Source organism: Xiphias gladius, chromosome 2 (genome assembly GCF_016859285.1).
Source record: "Xiphias gladius isolate SHS-SW01 ecotype Sanya breed wild chromosome 2, ASM1685928v1, whole genome shotgun sequence".
Classification (NCBI taxonomy): Eukaryota; Metazoa; Chordata; class Actinopteri; order Istiophoriformes; family Xiphiidae; genus Xiphias; species Xiphias gladius.
In genome coordinates this window covers 1,399,247-1,415,698 of record NC_053401.1, presented here as the reverse complement: position 1 = coordinate 1,415,698, position 16,452 = coordinate 1,399,247, and positions in this window count along the sequence as shown.

Genomic DNA, 16,452 nt, shown 5'->3' with positions numbered 1-16,452 from the left:
CCATGTTTATTAGAGACCATATCCCGTTATTTCACCAGGATTAAAACACCATCCAAAACAATGAGTTAAATTACCGGGCACGGCGAAGATTACTTTGCCCACCTCCCTCTGTAATGTTAATCCGGCCTGAGTGGGGCTAAAGACATATTTTTACTGAGCCTCATCACTGAAGTAGTTGCCCAAAAAGGAGGGTAAACTATAAATCCTATCTCCTTAATACCCCTTGTGGATTTGTATCACTAGGGTTCGTTTAAGCCTATAATATGTAAGTAAACACTTGTCTGCAGTTGACATAGGATAGTTTTGTTTTAAAACATAATGCGTTTGATTTTTGTGTTAGCATGGGAGTGCAAGGCACCAGCACAACTTCAGTGCAACTGTAGAGAATCAAACCATTCACGGGGTCTCTATTGCATAAAAGATCTGTGCTCGTGTAACACCATGGACGGACACATGAAAACATCCACACAAGCCAACGTGATCTCAGTAGCCCAGGCTGGCATTGCAGGCCAATACTTCAGCCCTGCCACGCAGATGCCTCAACAAACATCTCTTCTAATTAGCAGATTTATGCACGGAAATAAACACAACTTTAGCCCCGAAGCATAAAAACATCACTCTACACTTGCCGCAAGCACCTTAGCATCACATGGGGCAACAAATGCAACGAGACTACATGCCAATGCCTGGAACTTCCCAAGTGGGACGTCTCCCACTTGGTGAAAAGAACTTCAAACATGTCAACAAACGGTTGGCAGAAGAGGCTGCAGATGCTCCACCGCTGCAGTTCCAGATAAAAGCCAACGTTAACAATAACACAATAGATTCAGCCCATTTTATGGGAGCTACTGAATACACCGTTTGTTTGGCTCTGGTTTCACTTGAACTGCTACAAATCTGTAGTACAAAAAAAGAAGTTAATTTAGGCTGTTTATCTGGTGTGAATGCAAGGTTAGCATTAGAGCTAACACCCCGGAATAATGCCTGGACACTCCCACGTCAGAATAACGACGTGTGTTTCCTGTTCTTTGACACGGTTTCAGTTCTAACATGCTGATGTTCAGAAGGTGTAATGTTTCACATTTTCACCATCTTGGTTTAGCGTGTTTCCTAATTTAAACGTTTCCCTATTAGCGCTGAACACAGAGTCCAGCTGAGGCTGATGAGAATCTCATTAGTTTTGCAGGTATGTGGTCATAAAGTACTGGACAAATTAAAATTTTGACCTGACACCAGATTAGAAATTAGAGGATCACCAGTCATACTGGTACTGACATTTCAATGGATAAATGTTGTTTTATTTTATTTTATTTTTAATTTCTACCTGCTGTTGGTGCGAGACAAAGGACAAGGAGTCACCACAGCCAAGAGGACTCGTCCTCGGATGTCTGAACCAGATTTCATGGAAATCCATCCGATAGTTGTTGAGATATTTCAGTCTGGACCAAAGTGGTCACCCGGCATTACCATCCCCAGAGCCACACTACTAATTTGGCTTAAAAGACGGACGAAAATGTAAACCTTATCCAGGGAAAAGTGAAAAAAAAAAAAAAAACCAAAAAAAATAGAGCAACCAGAAGCACAACACATGGAGTTCCTAAAATAAAACAGTTGCTAAACATCCTGTAAAACACAGAATAATCCCCTTCATGGGAGAGTATACAAATTCTATATTAAAGCATCTTTATTTTTATGAAAACATATTGGTAACACTTTGAGAACCGCATGGTAAAATAATTATATAACATCCTAAGTATTAACACTATCCTTCAAAAGAAAAGCCTCTCACAGGATTTCACAGGAATCTGAAATTCCCTGTTCATAATCTAGTGCAACAACATACATAAAACTAAATGTCTGGAAGTATTTTTTCAGGAAAATGTGTGGACAGAGATGTAGAAGCTTTAGCTTAAAATGTGTACTTTTCAAAAAAAGTACGATTATCTACCAAATGGTGAACAGCTCTCGTTTGGTTTGTAAAATGTTCTGTATGATGGTGCATCTGTGAGCCAGAGCAGTTCTCCTCTTTAGCTCCACTTCTTCCCTGGTAGCTTAATCGCCTGAGATGAATGAAAGAACATTCGGCGCTGCTGGTCGTCGACACAGCCCACGACTTCACACCCTCGTCCTCGCTGAGAGGGAAGTGTGATGGAGATGAGCTGCAGTGAGACACCGACACACTGCTGAAGTCACGCCCATGAAGGCGCAGATTCTGCAGAGGTCTGCAGTGTTTGCATCACCAGAACGACCAAATCGCAGAGTCATGCCTCTCAGTAACTTATCAACAAGACAAGATCTTTGATGAGCAGGATAAACACTTGGTACAATGTCTCGTAACACACCAAGACTTATAATCAGTGAGCCAAGAAAATCATGCTTAAGGTTCAATCAATCAATAATTTGTATAATAACAATGGACCAAATTATGTGTCATGGTATGGTGTCAGCTCTATGGGGCTTTTTAGCCTCTTTTAGCTCCTAGTTCTGGTTTTGTGGCACATGTCCTGCCTGGTTCAGTCTCCGCTGTTTTTCAGAGAAACAGCTGTAAAGAGCCACTGTCCACTACCTGCTCAGCAGCAAACAGCAGACAGACCCAGTCAGAGACCAGCTGGTGGACATAGTGGAGCATTTAGCAGATGGGAGCTGGTGGAGACCAAAACCAGAGCTAAAAGAGAGGGAGTACTGGACTTAGATTCACCAGGTGGACACTAACACTACTTTACTTTTGTTATTCGGCAAAACTCTATGAAAAGTGCCTTTAAACAACTGCAAATCCTCCGCACTGATATAGAGGGGTGGACAAAATGTTTTAAACACCTGTCAGTACAAACTAATACAGTTCAACAGAATCTCTAACTGCATCCCCCAAAAAGATCATACAGTTTCAACAAAAACTTATCATTATAAGCGTTATAAAGTGAAATTTGCTGCAGGACTGCAGTCATTTATGTGTGTAATCCTGCATTAATTGCTGTATTGTTAACGAAGTGATTTCCCTTACACCCTTGTTTGAAAGATAAACTAGGAACACACTCCGTCATGTGAGAGCTGACTCACGTCTGTGACCAGCATCCGCAGCCGTTTGCCAGAGGGTTTATTGGAAGCCGCGTCGTTAACGCTGTCCGACCGATGAAATCCGATCGAGCGAGGCCCGCCGTGATTGGCCCCTGGGAGCCTGTGACCCTCGCCTCCCGTGCCTGCTGTTGGTACCAACAGCAGCTCCGCTCCGATTACTACAAACAGCACAACACGCACACTCACATATTGTCTATTTATATCTCGGGTTAGACATGGTGAATATTATTACTGAGTAATTAAATCTGTGTGTTCATGCATGGCTGATGTGACACATGGAGTCGAACGTGCTGCTGTGGCCTGTCAGCTGTAAAAAAACAAAACAAAACAAAAACCAAAACACAGGAGTTACATGACGCAGTTGTGCCACCTCGTCTGTGAATAATGAAACAGGATTTTCCCTCTTTAAGCCCCTAAAAATAGACCCCAAATTCAGGATGGGGGTGTCCGTCCATCCTTTTAGCCAAATGGAGGGTCACATTCCAGGTCTGCGTCCTTTACATCATCATCATTATGTTACAAAGCTACATTATGTCTCATGGAAATGTTACTTAATCTCGGCCGGCAATATTTCTAATGCATCGGCATTAATAATACCATAAAACAGCACTGCGGTGCTGATGGTTAATAAAATGTCAGAAAACTGTGAAATGCGCCAGTCAACGTCGTCAGACATCTTGTTTTGCACGACCAGCGGTCCAGAAATCAAAGATCATAGTGGTGTAGTATATCAGTATTGTTATAGAGATACTACTTACTTACATAGTGTACCAAACTCTAAAAACTAGGAGGAACTGATCGTCGTGAGTTGAAACTAGCACAGCTGCTGTGCTAGTGCGATTAACAGAGGACAAATACTACAAGACTGCAGCAGTTACAGTTCGATAAATTAGGAGAGAAAGGCAAGAAAGGCGACGCTCTTCGTGTCTGACCTGAGATGTTTGACAGCGATCAGGACAGACTGTGAGCCGGAAAAGATCCGCCTCAGCTTGACCTTTGGTCAAAGTGAATGTGTCCGAGCACCGTACATCCAGTCAGATCTGTGTGGACGGCGGAGCCTCACAGGGGCGTCACGCAGACCTCGGGGCCGACTTCATGTCTCTGTCATCTCTCCGAACAGCTCCAGTGTCACCTCCCAGCTGCCTCTCCGACCTGCCTCCGTGTTCACGCAGTCTGAAGGTGACAAACTGGAAAACTGTGCTGCTGCACCTTTTTGAAAGCTGTTTTTATAGCCGCCTGCTCCTACATGTCACACATTCATCCACGCATTTCCGAGCTGCAAGTCAGCTGATGTACGGAGACATCTATTTTCTACTGAAAAATTAAACCTCTACACCAACCTTGTCTCGGATAAAATATCTTTACAAGCTGCTAACTTGCAACAAAATCGGACTCAGGCGGCTCCGGCGTGATATTTGGGTTAAAGCATTAACACTGGCATTATTCTATGTTTTTATTTATTTCTTTTTAGTGTAAACATGTCCCACAAATATATATATCGTTTCATTTGTTAACAAACTTTACTCAAATAGGAGGACGTAGCGCATTTGTTGGGGACTATTTTCAGCGGCGGATTAATCCACGTTCGGTGCTGTAGCGAGTATTCGGGGGCAGCAGGACAGTGTGTGTGTGTGTGTCCAAATAAACTACAGTGTGTGTGTTCGTGGTGACGAAGGAACACGTCGCCACAGTGAGAATCACCGACGTGTTCTGATAGTTTCTGGACGACGATGGAGCATCTGCGGCTCAGAGGAACCGGTACCTGTCAGTAGGAGACACTCGGTGTCGGTTTGAGTCGGACATGACGGAAAACGTAGAATATCCTCAGGCTTTAAGTTTCCCACCATCCCACCATCTTTCTCTGACCGTAATCACGATCTTTAAGTTGCCTGAACAACAATTCATAAAAAGATGTACTGGTATTGCTCGCCAGGAAGAGGTAGTCACACACTTTTACTTCTGCAAAAGTTCAAATACGACGGTGTCGAAAAATATTCTGCTACAAGTAAAAGTTCAGCATTTAAAATGTCACTTAAGTAAAAGTACAGAAGTATTGTTAAAGAAAAGGCTCAGTGTTATATTATTATGCTGAATATGACATTATGGGATTTATATGACAGATGAATTAACGTTAACCTTTGTCATGTTGTAGTTGCTGGAGATTAAGCTACTTTTACCTATTGTATATATTTTTGGGTAGTTTGATCTGTAGTTTATTATTATTATTATTATTATTTTATAAACTGAGGCTATTAATTTTGATCCAACACATTTTTATTAATCTCAGTTTGTTTAATATGACCACGTATATTTTAACGTTTTAGTAGCGAGTCTTCTTCGTGTCGGGTCAGACTCTGTAAAACGAGAGAAAAGCCAAAGCAATATCAGCTTATCAACCAAAAGCCGAGCCAAAAATAAATCTCGGGGCTTTTCACCTTAATAAACACAAAGAGGTGACAAGATATTTTGTTAGAGTCCCAACCTTTTCAAAGCCCAGCATCCAATTTGCCCCCTTTTCTTGCGACTAGTCTTCTTTAAATTTATGATGGAACTGTTGTTTTTTTTGTTTGTTTTTACACAGTATTTACCTTATTTGCATTTAAACATACCTCTTCTTATTTTGTTTTCTACTGCAGAAATCTGACAGGCACTAATCTGCTTGTTTAAATATACCAACATGTACCTTTTTTGCATATTATTTAAGCAGAGTACTCCGAGTTTCCAGCCTCTTCCTGCCCACGGCCCTGTCTGTTTTTGGTTTTTTTTTCCTCTTTCTTTTTTTCTTCCCCTGCCCACGTGTTATTCGACGGTCCAAACTGACCTCTGATCTGTCAGACAGACGGTCTGCAGCTCTGCGTTCGGCCTCGCCGGCTGACATGTTTCTGCGGAGTGAAGCCATGCGCACGCTGACCTTTATGTTCCCGCTGCTGTTTGGACTGTATCAGCCTCTGCTGCGTTATGTAAACACGTCACGTTTACATGTCGTTTTTAGCACTGAAAGATCTCGGTGTGACCATACAGTGTTCAGTTTCGTCGGAAGGAAAACACGGGCTGTCTTCATGTTCAGCATTATTACCCTTCTAGTATTAAAGGGTCAATTCACTCGAATTACAAAAGGCATATTTTCTCACTTCCCTCTCCTGCCGATGCAGATAATGCAGATAGTGTTGGTTTATTGTTCATTTAAAACATATTTTTGGTGCTCACGGCATTGAATAATGAAATAAAAAATAGTGAATAACGTTAAGAAACAATGTCCTGGTGCTCTGCATATTCCACAGAGCACACGCAGATTTTTGTTTGCTTCATTCGTTGGTCGTTTTTGTAAACATCACTATGCATTTCCACGAACCTTGACTGAGCACTTATTTTAGCACAAATCGTGATCTTTTCTTAGACAAACCTCAATATTTAAGTATTTTTCAGCAGGGATTTTAATGTCCTGCAGACCAGAAAACCAGAGGTCTCGGACAAGGGACGTCTTTTGTACTTTTGACTTTTTGCACATATATCATACACTTGAATCAGTGTGACTTGCTATTTATTTTTTTTTGCTGTATTTCCAGTTTCTGTTGTGGAAAACGTTCAGGAAATCGCACAGAAATCCTCAGAGGAGAAGACTTCAGATTTTGTCTATTTACCGTCGACGTTTTCTCCAGCGTCAAAAGTAACACATACACATACATAGGATGTGTCGTGGGAAAGCTGAAAGCAGTGATGGAAGAGGCAGTCAGATCATTTTTAACCGTTTTACATAAGGCTGCATCCAGTTACGTTCCTCAGTGAATCCACTGGATTGTATGTTTGGTTTGTGTTTATATTTCAGGAAATAGTGACACCTTCATGAAGCTTGTTTTGTCCAACCAACAGTCCAAACCTAAAAATGATTGAAACTGGATTGACATTAGTTAAAGTAATCGAAAGGAAAAGCACCAAATCTGGTTGAAATGTTTGGCATTTTAACATGAAAAAAATTACAAACGATTATCTAAATAATTGCTGATTAATTTTCTCTCAATTGGCCAATCAATTAATCAACTATTTGTTTCAGCTCCAGCTGCCTACAGTAAACTGTTGGATAGTTTAATTTATAACGAAGCATCACATTTTATCAGCTCTTCATGTTTTTTTATGCAAAAATCTGAATTTGTAAAGTAACTAAAGCTGTCAGGTAAATGTAAATGCAGTAGAAAGTACAGTACATGCCTCTGAGGTGTAGTGCAGTAGAGAAAAGAATCAAGTAAAGTACAAGTACCTCACAGTACCTACGTTTCTGAGTCGACTTATCTGCGATATTGCGTCATGTTTTATACACTGATCACGTTTTGTGTGCAAAATCTCTATCTGCAAAGTAACTGAATCTGTCTGACAAAATGTAATGCAGAAAAAAATGCAGTATTTCCCTCTGAAATCTATCAATGCGGTGGAAGTAGGAGGTAAAACTAAATTCTAAATACTCAAGCAAAGTACAAATATCTCAAAACCGTACTTGAGTAAATGTACTTAGTTACATGCCACCTCAGGTAAAAGCCTGTAAATTAAGGGAGAGAAAACCGGACAAAATCACCCGACAGTTAAAAGAGTTTAGCTGCTAGAAAACGTGCATCGGGAACCAGGATCTGATATTTTGTGATCTTGACAAAACCCTCTGTTTCCAGAGGCCCGAAAAACGAATACTGCCACTGGACAAAACGAGGCTTGTCTTAATGTGGCCTCTGCAGGTCGGACGTCTGATTGGCTGAAAGCAGCAGCGCCCTGAGGTGACAGCTTCATCATCATCCTCATCATCCCCATCCCTTTCGGAGGCAGTGTAGGTGCTGTGGTGCCCCGTGGCAGACAGTCACGGTGCTGCACTTAAAGCAGATGACGCAGAAGCGAAGGCAGCGGCCGCTCATGTGGAAACGCTGCATTCGGTCTGGTTAGATAACGCTGCACTGATGCCTCTTTGTTTGCTTGTTTTCTGCTTGTTTGGTTTTTCTCTCTCTGCTTGCAGAAGCGCCGCCGTCTGTGGTGACACAAACTGCTGAAATACACCTGATACTAAAATATGTCCCGAACGAAGATGTTAGGGGGGCATTTTCTAACCTGCACGTGTTTTATGCTTTATAATTTACAGACTAGTTACACCACTGATATCATTGCCCTCCGTTACACCTGAGCATTTATATTAGTAAGGTTTCATATTGACCATTTTAATAGCAAATAGCAACGAATCAAATCTGATGTCATCTTCCAAATGAGCATCTTCAAATTTTAATCATTAATAATATGTTTTTAAGCGTCTTTTTCAATGAATTTCCTCAAGTGTGATGTTCATTACAGATTAACGGTCTGTCTTTTGAAGGGGGCACTGGAGGCGTATGTATATGAGCTAGGAATTTTCAAAATGCTGGAGCTTTTTGAATCGAGACAAGAGGGAAAAAGAGAGAAACTGGAGGAAAGTAACAGGAATTACCAGAGTTTCTGCTGAGTTTTGAGTCCAGACAATGAATATTATATAGAATAACTGAAATTCTCAAACAAAAATCGGACACTTGACTTCACAATTCTTTCATCTAGCGCAAAGCCAGACATAGAGAGCCTCGCTTTGCTGTGACAACTGATGAACCTACACAGAATCGTCAGCTGAACCTGCAGCTCCCCCTCGGCTTCACGGAGCTTTACAGTGAGTCTCAGCTCATTGTCTGTCTGTCCAGACCAGGACTTTGCTGCTCCGGTTCACAGTCAACGCTCTCATAGCGTCGTTTTCGGAGAAACAGCTGCAGCAAACGGCAGACGGACCCGGTCAGAGACCAGCTGGTGGACGTGGTGGAGCATTAAGCAGCTGAAGAGCCAGAGATTCACCTCAGGAGGCGGTGGAGACCAAAACCCGGTGAAGATAAAGGAGAGGGAGTGCTGGACTTGGATTCATCAGGGGGACTCAGACACCAGATCCAGGTGAAGGATCGTGTTGCTCTGTAGCTGCTGGATGTGGAGATGAGCAGCTGTTTGATCACAAGATCAACATTAACCTAAAAGGTGAATATACGTCACTGTTGTGGTCAGTGCTTGTTTCTGTTAGAAAAATAAAAACAGTTGGACAAAAACACTGTTTTCCTTCATGTTATATTAAAAAAAAAACTATGAAAAAAATATGCGCAAAATATCCTTTTTAAAAAAAGACAAATGTTTCTTCTGTCTTCTTCTCTTTGTGTATTTTCCATAAACGTACAGAACCCCAACAACTGAGCTACGTACCGATCTAAGGATTTCGTGTTGCCTCCAGTTACTAACCAAGGTTTTTTTTTTTCTTTTGTTTAGTTTTTTTCTAGCACTCGGAGCACATCCTTCCTCAGAGCACGATTAGGAATCTGCCTATTTTTGCATTTCATACCTTCATTAACCACGGAGACACTCGTCAGGATGAGTCAGCGCGGTGTTAAAGTGGAGGTGATGTTACCATGAGTGAAATTAGCAGTGGAAACCCCCCCCCGGTCGGTTTGATGATCACGGTACAGGAAACAGCAGCAGAGGGCGGCAACACCGAGAGGGATTAATTAGCATCCTCAGTAGAGTTTACATATATTTGATTAATTCAGGCCCTCGCAATGCCTTCCATTTTAAAGATAACTGCTCTTCTCCCGGGCTAAACAATTAGGTTACATAAGCTCATATGAGTCTTACATTTCCATGTCACAGACCGCGAGCCAGCTGAGCAGCTCGGCTGAAAACCCTTAATTATCACACACCGATGAGGCAATCATTTTCTATTTACTTGTTCACTCTCTCTCAGTCCCACACACACACACACACACGCGGCCCCAGTTATTGACCCAGCACAGCCCAGGTTTAAAATAACCTACGGATAAAGTGAACTCCACGTTGCCGTTTTGATCCGCCTTTTTCAGATTATTATGGGTGCGCGGGCCTTCACTACGTGTTCAGGGTTTATAGTGCAGCTCACTGTATGTTTCACTGATGGTTTAGAAATGAACGGTTGCATAATGCAAAGCACAAAGTCTATTTATGTTTAGTAAATGGTATCGTGTCTGCCCGGACTTATTAGTTGTCACTGCCGCCGTTCAGTCTCCAAGGCTCATTATTTTTGTTTCATATTCTTTTTTCAACATGTTATTTCAATATTATTTAATTTTTACATGGAAATGTATTCATTTTACATTCTACAATGTAAATGACAATTAGATTTTAAGAAAGTAATTTCCCCTCCGTAGCTTCCGCGACATGCGAGCATCCCTTCTGGTTGAGTCCCGTCCTGCCTAATGGAAAGGAGGCTGTGCAGAGTTCTACTATTCTCGGCCTAGGAAATAAATATTAGTGAAATAAGAAATATTATCGTACGCGGTTCGATTTAGTAAAATTTTGTGGTTAAATCTTTGTTGCCGCCCGTTATCAGTTTTTTGCCTGTTACATTTTTATTATGAGGCTTTTTTTTTTTTTGAGCACACGCAACCTTAAATTTTCTTCAAAAGGAGTATAATTTTCTATTTCCATTTAAAAATGTAACCGAAAAGGATGATGTAGGATTGACATTGACAGGATGACCCCCCCCCAAAAAAAAACAATTATGTTGCATATGTTTCAGGTAAATTTGGCAGGTAACTTCAGCTCATGTCCCTGGGTAACATTACCCAGGGACATGAGCTGTGGTGAATACCTGTGCTCCTGCGACCGAACCTCCATACAGACGATTGGTTCTTATGCAACTGGAGGCTTAAATCCTGCCCATCAACAGTAGAGATTACAGTGAATAAACGTGGAGGGGGGGGGCAGTGCAGTGAACTATACATTAACTAGGTTTTTAGCTCCAGCTTCAATCCTCCAGCTCCGTACAAACGATGCCATGCGTGCTAATTTAAAGGCGACCAGTCAAGGGTGAGGGATCGCACAGTTCTTGACTGTAAACCCACTGACCAACATCAGTAAACCTACAACATTAGACATAAGAACTTCTTTGCTCTCTTTGTTTTTACTCGGCGTTTGCTTTCGGTTCTCCTGCGAAGCTGGATGATGACTCAGCTGTGGTTGATGAGAGTGATTGTGGCCTCCAGGGAAACACCTGAATGTGTAGGACTTAATGACAAGTTTGTGTTTGCCTCCGGAGGATCGGTTTGTGTTCATTTTGTTTGTATATCTTGTTATTTATCCGTGTTTACGTCAATGTTACAAAATCGGATGAAAAATATAATAAAACTGATTTTTATAAACAGCACTTAGTTTCCAGATGAAAGACACAATGAGAAGCAGATTTACGTTTTCTTTCTTTTCGTTCTTCATTTCCAGACAGATTCATGGGGAAATCAGTTTTAGCACAGAGAAGAGATGAGAAGATGAGCATTGTATTTTACCTAGTGTGTAACCTAGTGGTGATGTGGTCACCGCTGGCGCTTAGAGGTGGTTTCCCTTTTTATTAGTTTAATACATGGGCCATCCTCTTTATGACCCTCGCACTTTTATCGTCTCTTTGAACGTTGTGGTTCTGACTGTCCAGCCGCCGAAATCCAGATCAGAGAAGCTCTGAGATGATACGAGTGTTGATACACTCATCTGAGTCCTCACCTATCGCCCAGAGCTCACAACAATAAGCTTAACGCGATTTTCCGGTCTCAGGCCGCGCACAGGCCGCCATGTCTTACCGGGTAAGGTTGTCGGGGCTGCATGAAACCTGAAGAGAAACACCTGCAGACACTGCTCAGGGATGGAAACGCGTTTTTTTTAATCTACAGTAATTCTCCTAAAAAGATGCTGGAGTTGAACACCAGTCAAAGACGAGACAGTAAAGTGCAGAGCTCTTTGTAGTAAAATGCAAATACAACGTAGTCTATGATAAAATATCAGGTGTCTACAAAGGAACATAATAGGGTTTTAAGTAAAGTTGGAAAATCTGCGAAAGAAAATGCTAATTAATGCTCATTTTCATCCGCTACCGTTATGCCAATATTAGGATCTGGTTCGTCGAGATCGACAGCGGGTGGAGCTGATTCTCCAGTCGCTGCCATTAAACCACCACAGAAGAAGAGTTCACTTCGGGACGAGGTCGTTAAAAGAAGCTGCAGTCGAAGCTCAGACGACGGAGAACCACGTGGAGAACGTGATGGAAACCTGACGTTACTGTTGGTTTCGTGTTCTGCGTCTACAGCTGTTGTGCAGTGACGTGAGGATCCTAAAGTGCTTTGCACGGACTCTGAAACTATGTAGAACCCGTCCAGGTTGTGTGAGGACTGAGTCCGGTACAGACCACAACACAGCTGAAGGAACAAGGCCTCAGAGTCCCACGTTTCAGAAACAGAGTTCATCCTCATCATGACTTTGTCATTTTAACGATACTAAAAAAAAAAAAAGCCTTGAATGTGTTTTTCCAAAAGCTTCAGATACTCTGGGGAAAAAATCCCCTGAAAATGGAAAACACCATTTCCTCTGGAGCCAGCGCCTGTCACTCATTCGTTAGCCTGGACGAGCTCAGCCCCATCTTTGCTCCCTCACTGCTTTCCGACTTTTTTCGAGCGGCAGCGGAGGCTGCAGCTGAGGACTGCCACTGTGTATGTGTGTATATATATATTTATGTGTGTGTGTGTGTGTGTGTGTGTGTGTTATGTAACTCCCTCATCACTTTGTTTCTCCTGCTTCCAGCGCTTTCCCAGCCTGAGCAGGGCAGAGCGGGGCAGAGCGGGGCAGGGGTCACGGGCTGCAGAGAGAAGCTCACGCCGCACCCCGCAATGTAGTCGGAAACCGCAGAAGACTCTCCGCTCCCCACGACCGGGGCCAGCGTCGCTGCGAACAGCTTCCTCGGCCATCCCCAGCTGGGCTACAGAGCCCCACGGTTACCTCTGACAGTCCCGTTTTTAACAGTGCTAATCACGGTTGATGGATTTGTCTAGTAACGGCGGTGTGCTTCGTCACGCTGCGGCAGCTCCTCGGCAATAATTCCCGCGTTGCTCCCCTGTCACGCAAAGCATTAGACGCCCCCCAGATTAAAGGCATTTATGAGGCTATAAATAGAGCCATGATAATGCATCACATGTTTATACTGTACTTCTAACGCGTGTTTATTTATGTGAACGGTGGAGACCGTGCTGGCCCAAGATTACGGAGCGGTTTGGATTAGTCGTGGATACGTTTTCACCCTCTCTCAGCTCTCAGTGAAATGAGACGTCAGTCAGTCTGACGGCAGCGACTGGGTGCTTTGCTTTGCTGTTTTGGTTTTTTTTTAAAGCCTGCAAAGTTTTTAAATCTTTTCCAAGTTTTTGAGGGCACCGCTTAACCTTGAGGCTCGCGTCCCGCCGTCACACCAACATGAGACGTGGGAGGTTCAGATGAAACATGGTGGAAAAAATCATTTAGAAATCAATTTTGAGAGAAAAATCTCCATTACAATTACAACAGTTTTGCTATTGAATTAATCATTTACGTCATTTTTTGAGGAAAAATGCCAACATTTTTTTGGCTGTTTTAAGCCAATCAAAAGCCAGAAATTCCTATTTTTCTTTGTATTCTATTTTCACAAACTGAGTATCGTTGGGATTGGGACCGTTGGTCAGGCAACAAAAGACCTGTGAAGAAATCACCTTGGACTCTGGGAAATTGTGATGGTGAATTTTCACTATTTCATGACACTTAATAGGCTTAACAATATAAAAGAAATAATTGATAGGTTGGAAATCAGCCTGATAATCAGACCGAATAGTCATTTTGTCTCCACACCATTATTTCCCTGACGCTGTGCTCATGGTTCAATTGTAATACAACGCGCGTCGTGTCGAAATATGTTGATTTCTGAGCCTTCGTTTCTGAGAGTCAACCTAAAACAACCCAAACGGCTGTGTCGGTCAATTTTTCTGTCACCATTTTTTCTGGAAGACAACGTCCCCATTCTCCAACGCTCTGATTGGCTCGGCTGTCGATGAGCACAACATCATCAGGCCTACAGGAGATTATGCCACGTTACGTTCGGCCCGAGTCGTGACTCACTGGAACTTGTCTATCGCTGTTGACTGCTGGATTTGGTGTCGGGGTGTAGGAGAGCGCTGAACTGAAAAGAGAGAGAGTGGAGTGGTAACTAGTAAGAGAAGATGCTACAGACGACTGAAGTTACTGCTTTTGTTTAGAGTATTGGTGGCGTCTGTCAGTGTCCAGCATTAACTGCTGGGGAAAGGACCGCTAGTCCCAGATGGTGTGAAGCACCTGGCTCCCGTTCCTTGGGAGGATTACAGAGCGAGGGGTCAGGGGGCCCCTGGCCCGGTACCCGGTAGCCAGAGTCTAACATCCACAAAGAAACGCAAAACGGCCACAGACAGATGCGTCGTTTGCAGTTGTCTTGTCTCTTTTGGTCAGGTGGGGGGCCTCTTACATGTCTCTGCCCAGGGGCCCATTGTCTCATAATCTGTCAGTGACAAAACTTTTCATTTGCCTCCGGGTAAAATGACTGATGGGAATTTTCCATTTACTCCCCACGTGTTAAAACGCAGACATTTCCCCCCCTAATGTTACGGGACAATACAGCAACTAGCAGCTCCAAACCCCCAACGGTAGGTAACCCTGTGATAAATTACTGCCTCTCATTCAATCAAAGTAGAAAATCGAAAGTCAGACCGCATTTTCCAGGTTGTTTTCATGTATCTGTGGATGATAGCGAGCCCCCTCTCTGGCAGCGTTGGTCGGGCTGCAGCCGTCGGCCACCAGCACCAGACGGCTTCCCCTAATTGGGACTTGGAGAGCGGCTGCCAGTCCACCAGATTACACGGCAGCCGCGGCTCTGCCAAAATTTGTGAGCGTTGGAGGGCGTCCCGGGGCTCGTGGATAGTCCTGTTATATCCGGCTAATTGATGAATCCAGCAGATAACGACGGCTGGGGAGCAGTTTAGTCTGATAAAACCAAACGACAAGGACCAGGTAGAGATGTGGCGGTGATAGTGGATTAAAACCGCATGGCCAAAAGTACGTGGACAGCCAAATGTTACAGCTATATGAGATAGAAAAAACACGACTGCGCAAAATACCGTCAGAGGCTGCAGCATCGAGATTTCCCTTCATTGGAACTAAGGCGCAAAAGCCAGGTAAAAAGCCCAGACCAAAAGTACAGGCCTGTCCACATACTTTTGGCCGTTTACAGATTTTTTTCATCGCTCAACGAGGCACTGGTGGGTTTTCAAAAGATCCAAGACGAGAGTTCAAAAATGCAGAGGTTCAAAATGTATTCTGGAACTTGGAATCTACAAACGAAAGAACAATCTCACCACAAGGTCCATAGTGTTGCTGTTCTGGAGCTTTCAGTCAAATCACATGATCTTCATCTGGAAGAACTCGACCAGATTTTTGAAAAATGTCCCTTTTTTTTTTTTTTTTTGGAGCCTTTTTGTCCACGGTGGCTGAAATGGACCTTGTCGTGCGGCTGTTTTCTCGACAAACACCTGCAGAACTAATGACATTCCCATTAGACTCGGCTGGACTTTGTGTTTAGCGCTAATTGGCAAATGTTGTTGTGCTTGCAGGCTAAACTAAGACGGTGACCATGGTGAACATTATACCCGCCAGACATCAACATGTTGGACTGTCAGCGTGAGCCTGGTTGTGAACTTGAAGGCCTTGTAAGAGCCTGAAAATGAACTCAACGACAAGATCTTAGGTCATGGGCCAAGTTAAAGTTTTGCAAAAGAGAAATATATTTAAAAAAAAATACACGCCTCTGAATAAGCACACGTGCTGAGAGGTTTGTGAATTTTCAAAAGTGCTGCAACATTATGAGAAGTTATGAGGCAGTCCCCATACACAAAAGCCTTCACAGTGTATGTTCCTGTCATTTCACGTCATATTTCTGGGTTGTAATTGTGAACATTTGGCTTTGTTGACACTCATATTGCCTTCAGCCACTATTAACATATATACACTTTCACATCTGCCACTCCTTCAGTTTCTACTCAGGAATGAAAGGTAGAATATAATGTAAAATGTAAAAAAAAAAAAAAAAATAAAAGAAAAAGGGGAAATTTTAAAATATATCACTAGTGTTTACTAGTGTTTCTTTTTTTAAAACATACAAACAAAAGTCTGGCCTTAACAAGCACAACACAGGCAAGAGGAGATGGTGATGGAGGCAGTAATTACCCAGTGAAATCAGATGAAAGTAATAGAAGATGCAGGCTAACATGTACATTGGCTTTTGGTCGACTGCATCCAGATGCTGCACCGCCGGCGGTGCGTCAGCGTAGGTGAGGCCACGTGGATCTGCAGGACAGATTTTTGTCCTGCAGCTTTCTGCTGACTGACACAAGCTCAGCACAACAGAGGCGATGCTAAACGACTTGTTCTCCTCATGCAAAAAGCAACTGTTGTCGTGGTTAGAACGTCCACATACTGTAGCAAGTGGAGGGGAGAAAAAAAAAA